This window comes from Hyperolius riggenbachi, chromosome 7 (genome assembly GCF_040937935.1).
Source record: "Hyperolius riggenbachi isolate aHypRig1 chromosome 7, aHypRig1.pri, whole genome shotgun sequence".
In the NCBI taxonomy this organism is placed as follows: domain Eukaryota; kingdom Metazoa; phylum Chordata; class Amphibia; order Anura; family Hyperoliidae; genus Hyperolius; species Hyperolius riggenbachi.
Genome location: NC_090652.1, coordinates 140,453,064 through 140,472,401, shown reverse-complemented (window position 1 = coordinate 140,472,401; position 19,338 = coordinate 140,453,064). Strand labels below are relative to the sequence as shown.

General features: G+C 45.0%; 1 long non-coding RNA gene across 3 annotated transcripts in view; it reads left to right on the top strand.

Annotated features, from left to right (window-relative positions):
• Positions 1 to 19,338, top strand: part of LOC137524620 (uncharacterized) — a 154,644-nt gene that overhangs the window by 110,149 nt on the left and 25,157 nt on the right. For 2 of the 3 annotated variants that reach the window (XR_011022740.1, XR_011022741.1), the window contains exon 3: positions 15,818 to 15,971. The exons of the other annotated variant lie outside the window; for it this stretch is intronic. This is a non-coding gene — a long non-coding RNA (uncharacterized lncRNA). The remainder of the gene's footprint in view (positions 1 to 15,817; positions 15,972 to 19,338) is intronic. 3 annotated transcript variants of the gene reach the window in all.

Here is a 19,338-nt window from a genome sequence, read left to right as displayed (position 1 = left end):
ACGGGAGAATATGGTGAGCCCTGTAAGATGAGGGATAGTTCAGTTTTTTTGGGGTATATTGTATTTCCTAGATAGTAAGGTAATTATTGTGAATGTGGGTTCACTATGTTAGTTCACTCAGAAGTGTGAGGTTTTTTGGGTACATGACTAGCATTTTAGGTTTAGCATATATGTGCATTGCACTTATGGATGCGGTCTAACATTTGAACCTTAACAGTCTAGTATGTAGTTTAGTATATTTCATTATGGATATGTGCCTGGATATATGGAATGTAGATATTTTTATAAGGTCCCCGTATTGGGGAAGTTCTGATATTTTATATTTTATTTTATTTTATATTGTATAATTTTTATATTTACATGTGTGCTGGGCAGATGGGATCATGATTGGTTCGCTTTGCTAGTTTAATATCCTTCCCCCAATATGGCTGCTGGAGCGCACGATATATTGTCTACTTCCTTATGTGTAAGCCCAGCTGGTTTTTAACCCGTCCCCTTAGATGCCGTTGGTGCGCATCCAATTCAAATAGACATGGCCGCTGGAGCGCACCACGTGATCTCATTTGCATAAAATACGAGTTAAAGCGTCTCCCAGGCACGCCGGAGGCCAGCCTCTGATGAGTCACATTGACGAAACTAGTAAGGCCTGGCCTCTGGCGGAAGTCGCACTGGGAGACGCGATTCAGGATACGGAGAAACTTGTTACACACTGCCGAGGAATGATTTATATGCGCTGTTTGATGTCTTGGTTTGTAAGTGCATCAGTTGTTTTTTAATTTTTATTAAATACAGTATTTACGCTATTGGAGCTTTTGTCTTAGTTTTTAAGGAACTGCATCCCATCTGGGCAACTAGGATTTAAAACACAAACGTGCATAGCATGATCGATACAAAGGGTCAGCATTGGAATCTGGTGAGCGGTTAACCATTACACTGTTGGTGGTGGGAACACGCAGTGGATCACTTGATCACCTTAACACAGGGTGTATTGTCATTACAATTTACAATCTAGCAGTATTACGCTATGTCCGCATGTTTCATTTGGTCCACAGATGCCTAGAATAGCAGAAGATCTCTGGAGTTTGTTACTAAGCTGTTGTTGCTGATTTGTGATTAAGTCAGCCTACTGATCTGGTGAGAGTACCTGGTGCATATTGATCTGTGAATATGTGAGATCGTCTTTTTTTCCCATTTGAATACAGACTGGGACTTGGCTTTTACTTCTATGTTGAGCGCCTGCACAGACTTTATTTCACACTGGCATTAATGCTGTATGTGGGGGGCAGGAGGGCCCACTAACACCTCTGATGTATGTGGGGGGGGGGGTTATCTATGGCACACTGGCATTAATGCTGTATGTGGGAGGCAGGAGGCCCCACTGACACCACTGATGTATGTGGGGGGAGGAGGGGGGCTGATCTATGGCACACTGGCATTAATGCTGTATGTGGGGGGCAGGAGGCCCCACTGACACCACTGATGTATGTGGGGGGGAGGGGGTTTATCTATGGCACACTGGCATTAATGCTGTATGTGGGGGGCAGGAGGGCCCACTGACACCACTGATGTATGTGGGGGCAGGAAGGGGGCTGATCTATGGCACACTGGCAGTAATGCTGTATGTGGGGGCAGGAGGGCCCACTGACACCACTGATGTATGAGGGGGGAGGAAGGGGGTTTATCTATGGCACACTGGCATTAATGCTGTATGTGGGGGCAGGAGGGCCCACTGACACCACTGATGTATGTGGGGGGGGGGAGGGGCTGATCTATGGCACAATGGCAGTAATGCTGTATGTGGGGGGCAGGAGGGCCCACTGACACCACTGATGGATGTGGGGGGGGGGGGCTGATCTATGGCACACTGGCATTAATGCTGTATGTGGGGGGCAGGAGGGCCCACTGATGCCACTGATGTATGTGGGGGGGGAGGGGGTTTATCTATGGCACACGGGCATTAATGCTGTATGTGGGGGGCAGGAGTGCCCACTGACACCACTGATGTATGTGTGTGGGGAGGGTGCTGATCTATGGCACACTGGCAGTAATGCTGTATGTGGGGGGCAGGAGGGCCCACTGACACCACTGATGTATGTGGGCTGGGGGAGGGTGCTGATCTATGGCACACTGGCAGTAATGCTGTATGTGGGGGGCAGGAGGGCCCACTGACACCACTGATGTATGTGGGGGGGGGAAGGGGGTTTATCTATGGCACACTGGCATTAATGCTGTATGTGGGGGGCAGGAGGGCCCACTGACACCACTGATGTATGTGGGGGCAGGAAGGGGGCTGATCTATGGCACACTGGCATTAATGCTGTATGTGGGGGGCAGGAGGGCCCACTGACACCACTGATGTATGTGGGGGCAGGAAGGGGGCTGATCTATGGCACACTGGCATTAATGCTGTATGTGGGGGGCAGGAGTGCCCACTGACACCACTAATGTATGTGGGGGGGGGGGGGGAGGGGGCTGATCTATGGCACACTGGCAGTAATGCTGTATGTGGGGGCAGGAGTGCCCACTGACACCACTGATGTATGTGGGGGGGGGGGAGGGGGCTGATATATGGCACACTGGCATTAATGCTGTATGTGGGGGCAGGAGGGCCCACTGACACCACTGATGTATGTGGGGGGGCTGATCTATGGCACACTGGCAGTAATGCTGTATGTGGGGGGCAGGAGGGCCCACTGACACCACTGATGTATGTGGGGGAGGGAGGGGGTTTATCTATGGCACACTGGCATTAATGCTGTATGTGGGGGCAGGAGGGCCCACTGACACCACTGATGTATGTGGGGGGGGGGGGGGGGGTTATTTATGGCACACTGGCATTAATGCTGTATGTGTGGGCAGGAGTGCCCACTGACACCACTGATGTATGTGGGGGGGGAGGGGGTTTATCTACGGCACACTGGCATTAATGCTGTATGTGGGAGGCAGGAGGGCCCACTGACACCACTGATGTATGTGGGGGCAGGAAGGGGGCTGATCTATGGCACACTGGCATTAATGCTGTATGTGGGGGGCAGGAGTGCCCACTGACACCACTGATGTATGTGGGGGGGAGGGGGTTTATCTATGGCACACTGGCATTAATGCTGTATGTGGGGGCAGGAGGGCCCACTGACACCACTGATGTATGTGTGTGGGGAGGGTGCTGATCTATGGCACACTGGCAGTAATGCTGTATGTGGGGGGCAGGAGTGCCCACTGACACCACTGATGTATGTGGGGGGGAGGGGGTTTATCTATGGCACACTGGCATTAATGCTGTATGTGGGGGGCAGGAGGGCCCACTGACACCACTGATGTATGTGGGGGGAGGAAGGGGGCTGATCTATGGCACACTGGCATTAATGCTGTATGTGGGGGCAGGAGGGCCCACTGACACCACTGATGTATGTGTGTGGGGAGGGTGCTGATCTATGGCACACTGGCAGTAATGCTGTATGTGGGGGCAGGAGGGCCCACTGACACCACTGATGTATGTGTGTGGGGAGGGTGCTGATCTATGGCACACTGGCAGTAATGCTGTATGTGGGGGGCAGGAGTGCCCACTGACACCACTGATGTATGTGGGGGGGGGGGGTGCTGATCTATGGCACACTGGCAGTAATGCTGTATGTGGGGGCAGGAGGGCCCACTGACACCACTGATGTATGTGGGGGGAGGAAGGGGGTTGATTTATGGCACACTCACACCAATGCGGGTTGATGCTACATTTTATATGGGGGATACTGCACTGCATATGGGGCTGATGGCTGAATTTTATAAGGGGAATAATCGCTGCATTTTATATGTGGGGTGATTGCACTGCATATGGGGGTGATGGCGGAATTCTATGTGTGGGATAATGAGTTGTAAAAAATGTAAACAGGTAGATTTGCGCCCACTCAATATAAAATGAATTCAATTGGCTGCAGTCAGTGATAAATGGGGTTACTCACACCCCCACCATTCAAGCATTCATAAAGTTTTAAAAATCACTCATGCGCCTATATATACCATCACATATACAGTTTTATTCAATTCATAAATTCAAATTCATATATATTACATTAATATGCAAGCAAACACTAGCCAACTTTCTCAGTCCCACCTCCCTATGGTAAACAGTCTGGCACACGCCACAACATATACCTATAGATTGATTCGCTGAGTAAACTTCGTTTTCTAGCATAAAATTGCACCAATCCCTATAGCACCTTTCCAATGTTAAAAAGTGTTTTTGCACCTTAAAAAAACAGATAATGTCCTGGCGGAATTAGCCAGGACATTATCTGTTTTTGAAAAGTTCTGCTTTTGTAAAGTTCTGCAGGACGCTATTTGTTTCTAGAGGTCTGTGCAAATGCAATCTGCTTATACAAAATCCTGCAAGATCTAATTTGCATACCAAGGAATGCGGAATTAGCCACTTTACTCCTGGTGGATGTATATGAAATTGTATGCCTAAAGCTTTGCAAGACGAGATCCAAGCTATTTAACATGAACTTTTTCCTGTTGGATTTATGAATTATACCTTTGTGAGCTCACAGGACGTTATTTTTATTTTTATTTTTATTTTATTGATTTTTGAACAAGAAAGGCTATTATTGCCACTTTTAAGGTGCAAAAACACTTTTTAACATTGGAAAGGTGCTATAGGGATTGGTGCAATTTTATGCTAGAAAACGAAGTTTACTCAGCGAATCAATCTATAGGTATATGTTGTGGCGTGTGCCAGACTGTTTACCATAGGGAGGTGGGACTGAGAAAGTTGGCTAGTGTTTGCTTGCATATTAATGTAATATATATGAATTTGAATTTATGAATTGAATAAAACAGGATAATGAGTTGTACTGATGCGGTAATTGTTGGCATTCTTAAATGGGGTTGTTGCTGTTGAGAAAGGCTGCTCCAGTGGCTTCCCCAGTCTCCATCCTCTTCGTTGTCCCGTCAACGAGACCCTCTAGCTCGTGGCCGTACTCTTATATGAGAACAGGCCATATAGTGTATGTATTTCCACCAATGGAAGAGTGAGGGTCTGGCACAATGCAGGTTGTTCAAGTATAGCAGCAAGCAGTAAACATACATACAATGGATGCCATCCAAATGATGAGCCAAAGTAGAAACCTTGCACTAGCCTCGGAGGAAGCAAGGATTTCCTTTGTTTAATGGCTGTAAGGCAGTGCCACACAGGCGCCCAATGCCACCCTCCACCATATCACACAGCAGCGATAAGTAACACAGTTTGGCTCATCATTTGGAAGTCATCCATTGTATGCATTTGCACTTGCTTGCTGCTATACTTGAATAAACTGCATTGTGCCAGACCCTCACTCTTTCATTGGTGGAAATACATACACTACATGGCCTGTTCTCATATAAGAGTACCGGCCGTGAGCTGGAGGGTCTCGTTGATGGAACAGCGAAGAGGATGGAGACTTTGCACTTGCTCTTTGCTGCTAGCTGCTCTACTTGAATACACTGCATTGTGCCAGACCCTCACTCCTCCATTGGTCCATTTACCACTGCTACTGTGTCTTGAGCACACGCAGTTGCTGTTTCACTGCTGATGAACTTTTTGTGTTGCCCTGGTTATCCTGAGTGCCAGCCCCTTCTCCTATCTAGTGTATTTCAACTGCATAGTTCTCAAACAAAAGCAAAATATTATTTTTTGCATGAATATTTCTGATTCTTACATAATAAAACAAAAGTGTTTTACATGATATTCTTATTAAATATTTATTGCACAAATGCAATTTTCTGCTTGAGTTGAAGTACACAACGCTACTTATTTCTGCTTTGGGAACATCTCTAATTAAAGTGTTCTGCATGGTCAGACCTTTGTGCGTCTTTGTGTGTGATGTGATGGAGCAATACTGTGTGGGCTGTCTGTGCACTTGTGGTTGGCAGAAGCATTCATTGCCTGTGCAGAGTTATAGTATTGTTTTTTCAGTAGAGAAATAGCCTCATACTTGGATGTTTTCCATTATGTAACTGATACGTCAGTGAGGTATAACAAAGATTCGAGGTCGGCACTCCACAGGCGATATAAACTTGCGTTTATTGGAAACGTTGCAACGTTTCCAATAAACGCAAGTTTATATCGCCTGTGGAGTGCCGACCTCGAATCTTTGTTATTGTGAACATATTGGTGGAATGGTGAACCACTGAGTGTCTGAGCACCGGCGGACCAGGTGTGTGAAGCCTGGTTGGGTAAGGACCCCGGCAGTCTGACTGTTTGCATTACGTCAGTGAGGTAGCCTCATAGCCTTTGACCTGTGCGACCAGAGCGGTCGCTCAGGGAGCCGACTTCCAAGGGGGCGCCTATAGCTGGTTGCCTATACTGAAGACACCTACAACTAATTCCTATACTAGGAGCATCTATAGCTGGCTACCTTTACTGAGGGCACCAACACCTGGATACCTATAATGGAGGCACCTACGCCTGGCTACCTATCAGGGGATGGAGACCTTTAACCTGTATTGGGGGCACCTATGCTTGGCAACCTATATTGAGGGCACCTACACATGAGATCCTATACTGGGGGCAGCTATACCTGGCTACCTACCTATACTGAGTCTGAGGACATGTTTTTTTTGGGAGGGGGCGCACTGCAGCTATAACGCGTGGTGCAAATTGTCAGTGCTGTGCTATAATTCTAAATGGAGGGGGGCGGCTAACTGTCCCAGTGATTGTTTTTATTAATATTCCTGAAAGGTTCTAGCCTTCAATGTTAAGTGTATTCAGGATAATGCACTCTTTCCATCCATTCATGGTTATTAATAGTATTTTTTCTATTATACATATGTGACGTGTCACGGAGATCTGAGCATTTGTGTCACAACGTCAAAAACTGTCCTAGGAGATATCTCAGGAGAAAAGGTGAATTGCATATGGGCCTGTATGTGTGTGTGTGTGTGTGTGTGTGTGTGTGTGTGCGCACGCGGGAAGAGGATGGGGGGGGGGGACAAAAATCAGGTTTCGCTCAGGGCGCTGTGAAACCTAAGGCCGGCCCTGGGTAGCCTGAACCTTAATACATGTGTCAAAGTATTAGGAAACCGTAATTGGTGTCAAGACAATCATAATATAATACTCTGCAGGGACCACATATTATTATTATTATTATTATTATTTAGTATTTATATAGCGCCGACATCTTACGCAGCGCTGTACAGAGAATATAGTCTTGTCACTAACTGTCCCTCAGAAGAGGGACATATCAAATCACATATCACATATCAAATGAACAGATTTTACAGTCAGAAGTTAATGGTTCTGTGGTGATATATTGGGGTGCTGATGTATTTTGTCATTTTTCTGTCTGTACTGCCTCAGATACGGATGTCTGCTAAAAGCTAGTCTGGCTTTTGAAGGTGTCACCTGGCCAGGAACCTGAATGCTAATGTGTTAGTCTGTATGTAGATCAACTCTACCATTGTCTGCTAGAAGGGAGCTGTTGCCTGGAATTACTAGCTTGGGGCAAGGAAATGGCTCATTAGGCCATCTGCTGTCTCGGGTGTGATGGTCTGTTTGTCAATGACCACTACAGGTGCCTCTGAAGGTGACCGATGGTGAATAGGAACAGGAATGTTTGAAATTCACATGACAGCCAGGAAGCTTCACCCAAACTACAATCTTTTGATGTATAGACTTTTACCTGCTGGAATGTGAAAGCCTCAATCAATTGTCACCTGTAACTTGGACTAGGGAAGTCTTTTGTTGTGTGTGTGCTATATAGTACACTTTTCACCTGTGGATGTTAGATCTCTGGAAATCTCTGCAGACTTTAAAAACGGAGACAGGAAAAAGCCTTAATCAAGTTTTCACCTGGAGTTGGAAAGCCTCACTTCACAATCTTTTGATGTATAGACTTTTACCTGGAAATGGAATTATGTCTGAGATTTAATTAAAATTAGTTCCTCCCCTCCCCAAGGAAGTTGCAGCCTCCGGGCGTATCTCACAGTATAAAAAGCAGAGCAAGATACCTAGAAAGAATCTTCTCTTGGAGGTAGCGCTTTAGCTAGGGATAATCGCGACTCCTGGTCGAAACGGCGTCCTCCCGTCAAACAACGTTCTAACCTAAGCTGGTAACATTCTTTTTTCCCCCGTTTATTTTTACGCAAATATCCGTGTGTGTATTTTTGTAACTTTTATCTTTGTAACTTTTTATTTTGTTTTTTGTAATCTTTTGTATATATTCGGTTCTGCATTGTTCTATTTTTTTCCCTGGAATATTAAATTATTATTTAATAAGCTTGACTTCTGCTGTACTAAACTAACACTCATAGCCTAGGAGAGATTGAAGTGCAACTGTGTATAAATCCATGCCTAATTGTATGCTTGAGCAATACTACCATATGAAATTGTAATTGCATTGTGTGTGGGGGCGTTTGTCATACGTTGGCCTAAAGCGCGCAGCTGACCCAACGTACGAAAACGCCAGTGCGAGTAGCGACAGCAGAGTGGCTAACAGTATCGTTCGGAACGACTGTTAGTGGTTTTGCTTCACTACAGTGTAAGATTGCAACTGTGTGTGTGTGTGTGTGTGTGCGTGGCGTTCCCATATTCGGCCTAAAGCGCAAAGCTGACCCGAATACGAAAATGCGGATTGCGCGCTGAGCACTCGACAGCAGAGTGGACGTGTCTAGCAAGTCGCTAGTGGTGGCAGTGAGAAGTGTTCTGGGGGGTCACAGCCTTGTTTGTAGCTTAAAGGGAACCTAAACTGAGCAGGATATGGATTTTTCCTTTTAAAATAATACCAGTTGCCTGACTCTCCTGCTGATCCTGTGTCTCTAATACTTTTAGCCACAGCCCCTGAACAAGCATGCGGATCAGGTGCTCTGACTGAAGTCAGACTGGATTAGCTGCATGCTTGTTTCAGGGTGTGATTCAGCCACTATTGCAGCCACAGAGATCAGCTGGACTGCCAGGCAACTGGTATTGTTTAACAGGAAACATCCATATCACTCTCAGTTAAGGTTCCCTTTAAATAAGGCTGCTCCCCGCTTGATCTGGTCAAACCCGCAGTCGGGAACCGTATACGCAGGCGTGCCGCGGGCCGGTTCCTGACAGGTTCTAATAAGTGACACAATATATCTGCATTTATTCTAGATCTTACACACAACAAAGAGAACTCACAATGTGATTTTGCTAATTGATATAATTTGACAGATTGTGCAAACTATTCTAGAATGTCCTTGAGATTATCATATGAGCAAAATATTTCTCAAGAATATTCAGTACAAACTTGAACCAATTATTCAGTGCTGAATGCTGGAGCCACTACTCGAGCGTGTGTACGGACCTTAAAGAGAAACTTTAACCAAGGATTGAACTTCATTCCAATCGGTAGCCAATACTCTCTTTCCCACAAGATATATTTTCCTTTTAGTGTATATTTACTATATTACACTAGGGGAACAGCAACGAGGTGGCGTCACTTGGCTGATTCCTGCAAGATTTTATGCTGAAATCTATTGGGAATTGGTCTGCGGTGTATGGGAAGCCAACAAATCTCTCTCTAATCAGATTAAGAGAGAGATTTGCCTCTTTGTCTAATCTGACCATCATCGCCTGATGTATGGCCACCTTAACTAGTAGACTATTGTACCAGGAGCTGGCAAACTGCAGTTGACTCTATTAATGTTCTAATTAGAGTTCTTTTGAAACATGAGAGTAACCAAGCAGCTCAGGGTGACCCAAACTACTAGGAATGTATAGGGGGATAAAAGGAACCAAAAAGCATATTCAGTAGTAGTGCATTGTGGGTAACCACAAATGTTCACTTTTAACTGAATTATTGCAAATTTCCTTTTGTTTTAAGAAGGCAATTACAACAAGCTTTGCTTTTTTAAAACACGAGTAAGGGAAAGCAAGTATATTTCATTACATGGAGTTTTGGACTGATGTAAATTTACTTGCAGTCTCCTCCTTGCATGATAATCTGTGTAGTGTTTTCATCTTTATGATATGGTTTTGGCTGTACTATTGTGCAGAAGTATAGTACATTGCATGAAAACAACGAGTCATTGTTTTGGCTGCTCTAAAATGATATCAGGTGACATCTCTTAGGCTGTTGTAGGTTAATACACTTTAAATAAGAGACATTATTTTGCATTACCTTATTTAACTTCCCTTATAATGAAACTGTACCACATATTAGTAGAAAATGCTGCAATAAATAAAAAGGTGCATCTAATAGTGGAAACAAATGCATTCAGTTAAGGATCCTAAAAGCTTGGGTAGGAAATGTAATAAATTGAAAACCAATTAACTGAGTACTTCCAGAGAGAGAGTCAATAGAGCTTGTCATTGGAAGTAATAGAAGACACAGCATCCTAATATGATTCTAATGAAGTTGGTGCAGCTACTTGAGAAACAAATTAGGTTTCTGTGTTTTCTGCATGAGTAATAGAGAGTAATAGGAAGTGCTACAATCAATTTCCAGGAAATGTATTCTTATGTACACGTGTGCTAACAAAGCCCCTCATGTATCGCTGCCTTAGTGAGCAGCTTATGTGGCTCTGTGAAGCTACGAGCTATGCCATGCAGAGCCACCCAAGACGGACAGGTCATAGCAGAGAGTTCAGACAAAACGTCAATCCCTGGAAAAGGACATGCAAACCCACTCCAGTATCTTTTCCAAGGAAACCCCATGGACAGTATCAAAAGGTGGTCCATGGGGTCGCAAACAGTCAGACTCAACTGAGTTGCCACAAGTGCTAACAAGAGTCTATAATGCTTGCTTATTTAACATGTCATGGCACCTATTACTTATCTGCCTGGAGGCTAAAATTATTGATTCTTCTTTGATAGAAATTGATTCAGAAAGGAATACATTCCTGCTACACAGCATATTTATTTTCAATGATTACAGCAGGGAATCTACTGCAAATCAGTCAAACTACTGCATTGCACTGTTCAATGCAGTGCAATGCCATGGTTGCCATGGTGGCCTATTGCTGTTTCTCTCAGCCATACAGGCAGGGCCGTATCTATTAAGAGGCACCCGTGGGCCGGTGCCATGGGCGGATCCGGGGGGGGGGGGGCACCTATAGTTCATTTATTTATAATTTTTTCTTTTTCTCTCTTTAAATTTTTTTTATTTAAAAAAAAAATATTTTTTTTTCAGGGGGGGGGAGAGCGGCAGAGAGCACACACACACAAGGAGGGGAACTCGACCCCCCCCCCCCCCCTCCAGCAGAGTGGCAGCGGCCGACCGGGACGTGATCCTGAACTCTACATGCCGCTGGTGTGGTCTAGTTAGTGAGGTAACTAGACCAGGCGGTGGCATGCAGAGTTTCCCTCGCGGCTCGCACGCCGGATGAGGTAAGCTGATTGCTGGCCGCTGCCCAGGCTGCCCCTATGCTCTGGCTGCACTGAGGGGAAGGGGGGGCGGGAGCACCAGGTGAGGGAGAGGGGGGAGACTTCCCCCTCCTCCCCGCCTTCACACTGCTGTGTGTGCCCGCGCTCCGCTCTATCTTCTCTGGTGAAATGATGCCCACCGTACGATTATTTTTTGGTGTTATGCTGCCCACATTGCGATTATTGTCTGCTGAAATGTTGCACTCATTGCAATTATTTTCTGTTGAAATGTTGCCCACATTACTAATCTCTGCTGAAATGTTGCACTCATTGCGATTATTTTCTGGTGAAATGTTGCCCACATTATTATTCTCTGCTGAAATGTTGCACTCATTGCGATTATTTTCCGGTGAAATGGTGCCCACATTGCGACTATTCTCTGCTGAAATGTTGCACTCATTGCGATTATTTTCTGGTGAAATGTTGCCCACATTGCGATTAATCTCTGTTGAAATGTTGCACTCATTGCGATTATTTTCTGGTGAAATGTTGCCCACATTGCGATTATTCTCTGCTGAAATGTTGCACTCTTTGCGATTATTTTCTGGTGAAATGTTGCCCACATTGTGATTATTTTCTGCTGAAATGTTGCACTCATTGCGATTATTTTCTGGTGTTATGCTGCCCACATTGCGATTATTCTCTGCTGAAATGTTGCCCGCATTGCGATTATTTTCTGGTGAAATGTTGCCCACATTGCGATTATTCTCTGCTGAAATGTTGCACTTATTGCGATGATATTCTGGTGAAATGTTGCCCACGTTGCGATTATTCTCTGCTGAAATGTTGCACTCATTGCGATTATTTTCTGCTGAAATGTTGCACTCATTGCGATTAATTTCTGCTGAACTGTTGCCCACATTGCGATTATTTTCTGGTGAAATGCTGCACACATTGCAATTATTTTATGGTGAACCATTGCTGCATTACGATTATTTTATGGTGAAATGCTGCCCCATTACAATTATTTTATAGTGAAATGCTGCCCCATTACGATTATTTGGCACCTATAGGGGGGGGGGCATCCAAATTTCGTAAGGGGCCCAGTGATTTCTAGTTACGCCACTGACTACTTCCTAAACTGGGGATGCCTATAGACCTTGCTATCTATACTGGGGACACCGGTAGTATGTCTACATTGGGAACACCTATAGACCTGGCTACTTTATACTGTACTTATACTAATTATTTATGTAGCTCCAACATATTACGCAGCGCTGTACAGAGTATGTATTGTCTTGTCACTAACTGTCCCACAGAGGGGCTCACAATCTAATTCCTACCATAGTCATATGTGTATGTATGTATCGTAGTCTAGGGCTAATTTTTAGGGGGAAGCCAATTAACTTATCTGTATCGTATGTTTTTGGGATGTGGGAGGAAACCAGAGTGTTTGAAGGAAACCTACACAGACACAGGGAGAACATACAAACTCCTTGTAGATGTTGACCTGGCTGGGATTCGAACCGGGAACCCAGCGCTGCAAGGCGAGAGCGCTAACCACTACGTCACCATGCTGCCATACTACTGTACTATATTGTACTGCCATCTTCAGCAGTACTTCAGAGTACGTAGTCATGTCAATGACTATCCTCTGAGGAGCTTACAATCTAATCCTGCCATAGTCTAATGTCCTACCATATTATTATGTACTGTATTTATATAGCACTGGCATCTTCTGCAGTACTTTGCAGAGAACATAGTCATGTTACTGACTTTTCTCAGGGGAGCTCACAATCTAATACCTACCACTATTTTGTGCGAGAGAACACTGGCTAATGTGTGGGGTTTTTTTTTCGGGGGGGGACATTTCCTACTAGCTTTTTTAGGGTCACTTTACTCATACCCGGGGAGAAAACATGGCCCCACCGACTTTGGGCTGCACTCTTACTAGGAAATTTTAATTGGTCACACCCACTGTATGTTATAGACACACCCACTGCATTCTGTGGCCATGCCCATTTTTGCCACGGCCAACGCCCTCATGGGGGGGGGGCATAGGTTTAGGATGCCTAGGGGAGCCCAAACCCTAAATACAGCCCTGCATACAGGATGCCCTGAAATGCTACTATTGCTGTTTTGGTTTGGCCCCACCCCGCCCTTATGCCCCACCCCAGATCAACCAAGATTATATATCCTGTTCAATTGATTTTTTGGGGCACAATAAATCAAAATTCAACAAATCAAAAACCCCGGAAGCCCATCGGCAATGTGGATGATGCATGGTGACCAAGGTGGGAGGCAACGGACAGGTGAATTATTAAATGTATGGGCATTTACATTCACATGAGAAGAAACCGCACCGAGGGTTCCGTTGTGTTCATCGCTCCCGATATCTCACGTCGTTACTGCCGTGTACCTGATCGACCACACTGACCCGACATCTTGCAGCAAGTCCAAACAATACATTTAACCAGTTTCGGGCTGAAATCGGTAGAATCGTAGAATGGGCATGCTTGTGGCGGCACGGATTTGCATCCAATTCGATAACTATTATCGAATCAGATGCTCGATCGGCTGCCAAGTTGAGTGATCTATGGGCACCATTACTGTAATACTTTCCCTTAAAGAGACACTGAAGCCTAAAAAAAACCTGTTTTTACTTCAGGGTCTTCTTTAGCATTAATGCCCTACCTGAATGCCCTACACTGCATCCCCGCGGCTGAACTCTCACTTAATCCCCCTGAAATCCCCAGGGGAAGATTTGTGGATCACTTCCATGTAGAGGCAGAGCTTTGGGCAGTAGCTCTGCCTCTACTCACGTCAATCTGCGCTGATCGCCACCTCTCCCCGCCCTCTCAGTCTTCTTTCACTGAGATGGGCGGGGAGAGGCGGCATGCAGATTGATTGGACTGGAGGCAAAGCTACAGCCCAAAGCTCTGCCTCCCCCAGGCAGCAAAATACATGACTGGGAAAGTCGTGGATTTTTACCCTGGGATTTCGGGGGGCTTTAATTGCAAGTTCAGCCGCGGGGATGCAGCGTTTCAGGTAGGGCATTAATGCTAGAGAAGACTCTGAAGTAAAAACTTTTTTTTGTGAGGCTTCAGAGTCTCTTTATATCAGTCTTATTTATTGTAATGCTCTCCTTTAGATTGGTCACGTATTAGGACCTTTTATAATATTTATAGTTATCATGCACAAATTCCACATCACTTTTATGTATGTTTATATATGTTTACAAATCCTGTGATAATATGGGCCTGTTGACTTTGAGTTTATTATAAACACTTCACATTTACAATGATGGGTATACTGTATAAACGATTTAGGCATTCAATGATTTGATTATAGACCATTTGGTTTGAGCTCTTGTGTAGACAAGGATTGTCTGCAAAGTAACAGATATTTTGAATTAAATCAATTAAGGAAACATTTTCCTGTTAATGCTGCTGAATAAACAGTAACTGGTGTTCTGCATTCATGTGACAAACAGTGCAGGAATAGGAGAGGGTAACCTGAAAGATGCAAGTTACACAAAAAGAATACCTTGCGTGGCAGGTAAATGCAAACGGCTGTTACTTTCTGGATGACCCTCCTCTATTACAGGTAGTGCTGTTATAATAAACCTGAAGAAGTGGGTGTTTTACAGAACTGGCAGTATCTGCACCTACATCCTTCTTAAAGTCTTTCTAACAGTTTTATTACAGAAGAACAAATATAATGAGCTTGCAACCACCACTGACATAGATTCCCTTAACCCATGTGAAGACAGTGAAATCCCCTAAGGGCCCGTTTCCACTTGTGCCGCACGCGTCAGTGAGACGCGCGGCGGCACTTCTGGGTGTGCGGGAACGCAGGCGAATCCCAGAAGCCGCGCCATGCACGGCTATGGAATTCGCAGCCTCCCGCGCTAAAACTGTGGGCAGTGTCGGACGAATCGCTAGGGTAAGCGATTCGGCCGGCGGTGCCATAGTTTTCTATGGCAGAGTTCCCCCGCGCGATTTGCCTGCGGGGAAACTCTGCGGATTCAAAACGGTTTCCGCTCTAGTGGAAACGGGCCCTTAAGTGCATACCAGGGCTGCTTAGCTTAGCAACTATATTTACTTCACTATACAGTATTTGGCTCCTGGTGTTCCTTGTTATAAATATGCTCTCTATGACTGTGATCTTTTAAGTCATAAGAATAGATGTAAATTGTTTTATTTACTATTACTAACCCTAATTTCTGTGTGATATGTTGGTGGTATATAAATACAGGAGATAAATACAAATAGCAACAGATGTGTAACAGAAATTAGTAAATATTTATGAACAGTACTGTATATGCATAGAGGGCATTACAATGCTTTTTGCTTCTTTTCCCCAATAAGGAGGTAACTATTGCCGCCCCACCCAGTTAAAAATATTTTAAACGTGTCTTTCTTACTTATTTCCAAAAAAAAGGTTAAAATGGGGCCAAGGAAAGACATGGTGGTTTTTTTATACGTTAATTCTTCCTACTGTTGCTAAAAGTCTTTGTAGTCCTTACCCAGGAGTTCCATGGTACAGTTGATATTCTGACCCCATCGTCTGGATTCTTCTGTTGTACGGTGATGTGTTAAAAGTCATAGAAATACTTTGATATGGCAGAAGATTTTTAACATGTCAAAAAGGACGGTTCTGGATTCCAGCCTAGGTAAGTGGAGCATTGTGGATTTCTGTTAAGCTTTGATAGACCTCTTTAGAGTTCCACCATTTCAGAAACATTTTGGGGCAGCCTGATGGACAAAATAATCATGAGTGGTCAGTTTACTAAGCTTACTAAGCCTAGTGTTGGTATATTAAGGGCCTGAACACACTTTTCAGCAACACACCAATGCTACAGACTTATGCATGTGGCTGAAAAGTGGACAATAGCACACCAGTATGTTGGGGTCCTTACTGTTTCAATATTCCATGAACGCAACAGGTCACACAAACTTTAATGCACATATCTCAATTAAATCTTTTCTAAACAGATATATCTACTCATTATGGTAAGTTAGTTAAAAACTACCAATTTACTAAGGTGTAAAGAGAGCTATGTATAGCTTAATGCTGTATTCAGTAACCTGTCGAATTGATGGAAGACGGTATGAAATGGGATGCAGTTGATCATCAATTTTTAATGTGATAATCTGGTTTACTTGCTAATGATTCTGGTTAATGCGAGTCAGTGCACTGTGCTATAGTAGATTTTAATGCACTAACCTTTACCATTCTTATTCAAAAATATAAAATTGAAATATGCAGCAGGAGTTGATTCTATTCAAACACACAGACATTTTCTATTAGTTTGTACAGTGGCTTGAGCAGTACACTGCTTAGCATTGTTGCTTCCCTCAAGTGATGCAGGGAGCAGCACAGCTCAATTCAATTCACTATTGGAAAATGAGGGTTAATCATCCACCACTTCAAAATGTGTCCAGATGGAATTGTTTTTTTTTTCTTCTCTGTGCTGGGCCACACAGTTTCAGTGTGAATGAGAGGCATCAGTGGCATGACTAACAAGGAGCTGTACTTATGGCTGTGGGAGGGGACTGCGGGCTAAATAGGTGCAAGCCTTCTCTGTAATGCAGGGTCCTCCTCAGGCACTCCATCTGCAACTACTATGGCGATCATCATCGTCCCTCCTCCCTTCTCTATAGCAACAGAACCTGCTGTAGCCTTGCAAAGTGTCTGTACAACATTCATCCCCAAACAGTTCTTTTATCCTTGAAATGTCAGTGCAGGTTACATGACTAGTGTGTAAAAGAACAGAAAATGAAGGACTCTCTCTCCATTGGAAATATGTATAGTGGTAACAACTCCTTTCACTCTACTAAAAAGTGTTTTGTAGATTGACTGTCTAATACCAGTAAACATTTGTCCTCACTTTGTGTCCTAGTGAGTAGTGACCAGTGGTGGTGTAGCTACAGAGCAATGTCCCCAGTACAAATTTTTCCATTGGGCTCCCCCACCCCCCAGCACTGAATGTTTTATAATCGCATGGTACAGACCACCAAAACTGTCTTTTCAAGGACAGCTGCTATGTAAGAAAGGTGTAAGCAGCAGAAGAGGTTTCTTATTAGATCACTAGGGAAGCCATATGGGGAGGGAGAGGAAAAGCTCTGGACACCAGGGAACTGTATAGGGGAGGGAGGGGCCCCTAGACACCAGAGAACTCTATAGGGAAGGGTGGGGACAACTATACATGAGGGAACTGTATGAGGGGGGGGGGGCACTAGACACCAAGGAACTGCATAGGGAAGGGAGAGGGACACTAGACACCAGGGAACTGTATGGGGAGGGGGATCCGTATAGGGGAGGGTGAGGGCCACTATGCACCAGGAAACTGTATAGGGGAAGGAGAACCACTAAACAGCAGGCATCTGTATAGCAAAGGGAGGGGGCCCTAGACACCAGGGAACTGTGTAGGGGAGAGAGTAGCCACTATACATCAGGGAACTGTATAGGGGAGGGAGAGGACCACCAGACACCAGGGAACTCTATAGGGGAATAAGGGGGACCACTAGACAGTGACACCAGGGAGCTGTGCAGCAAAGGGAGGGAGGACCACTAGACACCAGGGAACTGTATAGGGGAGGGAGGGAGGAACAGTAGACACCAGGGAACTGTAAAGGGGAGGGCGGAGGCATTAGACACTAGGGAACTGTATAGTGAAGGGATGAGGGCCACTAGACACCAGGGGACTGTATGAAGAGGGATGAGGGCTACTAGACACAAGGGAACTTTATAAGGGAGATAGGTGGCCACTAGACATTGAGGTTGACCCGCAACTTGGTCCCAGTGTTCAATTTGAGCCCATTTTGTATTTTAGTTTTGCACCCCTGGTCTATTGCCACGCCACGCCACTTGCAAGAGACATCTGTCACTGGAGTAAAAATTGAGGGGAACATTTATCGACAGTGACGCAGACTGCAGCAGAACATCAATCTAAACAGAACTCTATTCAAAACTGAAAGAAAAGTTCTAGTTACAGTTTAACTTCAAAATGCAGTCTTATTTTCCTGTCCCACTTTGCTAGTATTGGTTTGGACTGCGGGCACACAGGAGTTAATGTGCAGCATAAAAATAAGGGTCACTGACATGTAATGAAGATGCACAGAGGTGTAGTGTATATATGGATGTGCTGTCTGTCAATACATTGATTTTCCACAGAGCAACTACAAATTAGCTCAACATGCTAGGAATGCATTTTATATGGTAGAGTGGTTTTCTAGGTCATACCTGAATAGTGTTACATTTTCTCTGAATTTACCCTTAGGCCCGGTTCACATTAGCGTTCGCTATCCGGATTTTCCGGATCTGACCCGGACCGCATACTGTACAAACGGAACGTACGTTCCGTACAGTACGGAGCCGGACCGGATCCGGACTCCAGACAGTTTTCCAACATGCGCTATTTTTTGGGTCCGGATCTCCGGCCCACGCACCCGGACCGGAGCCGGACCTGAGCCTGACAGCACCATCCGGAACACAGAAACCAATGGGGAACGGAAGGCACAGAACACACTGCCTACAAAAACCTGATGTTCTACCCCACTTCCTATGCATATCCAAGCGGCCATTTCGGATGGGGACACATGGGCCAAGCATGTCTGGAGTGGAGCAGCAGTGACAGACGTGCTGGAGCTGTTTGGCAGAATGTCGGAGGTGGAGGTGAGGCCTACAGCGGAGGAACCTGATTCTACAGGTGCACCAGGTGCAACTTCTGCTGACCCCAACATTTTTTTCTTAAAATTTCGCTATTTTTTGCCCACGGATCCGGATGGCAGCCTGATGCATGCCTGATGCAAACAAACCGGATCTGGATCAGATCCGGATCGGAACCGTACGGTTCCGATCTGGATCAGGTCCTGATCCGATCAGGATCCGGTCCGTTTGCATGGCAAAACGCAAGTGTGAACGGGGCCTTAGGATTTTACTTAAACATTACTTTATAGCCCTCGTGTCTATCCGTTGTGTATCTTCCCAATGTAATAAGCACAGTGTGACATTTCTATGCTCAACATGCACATTAG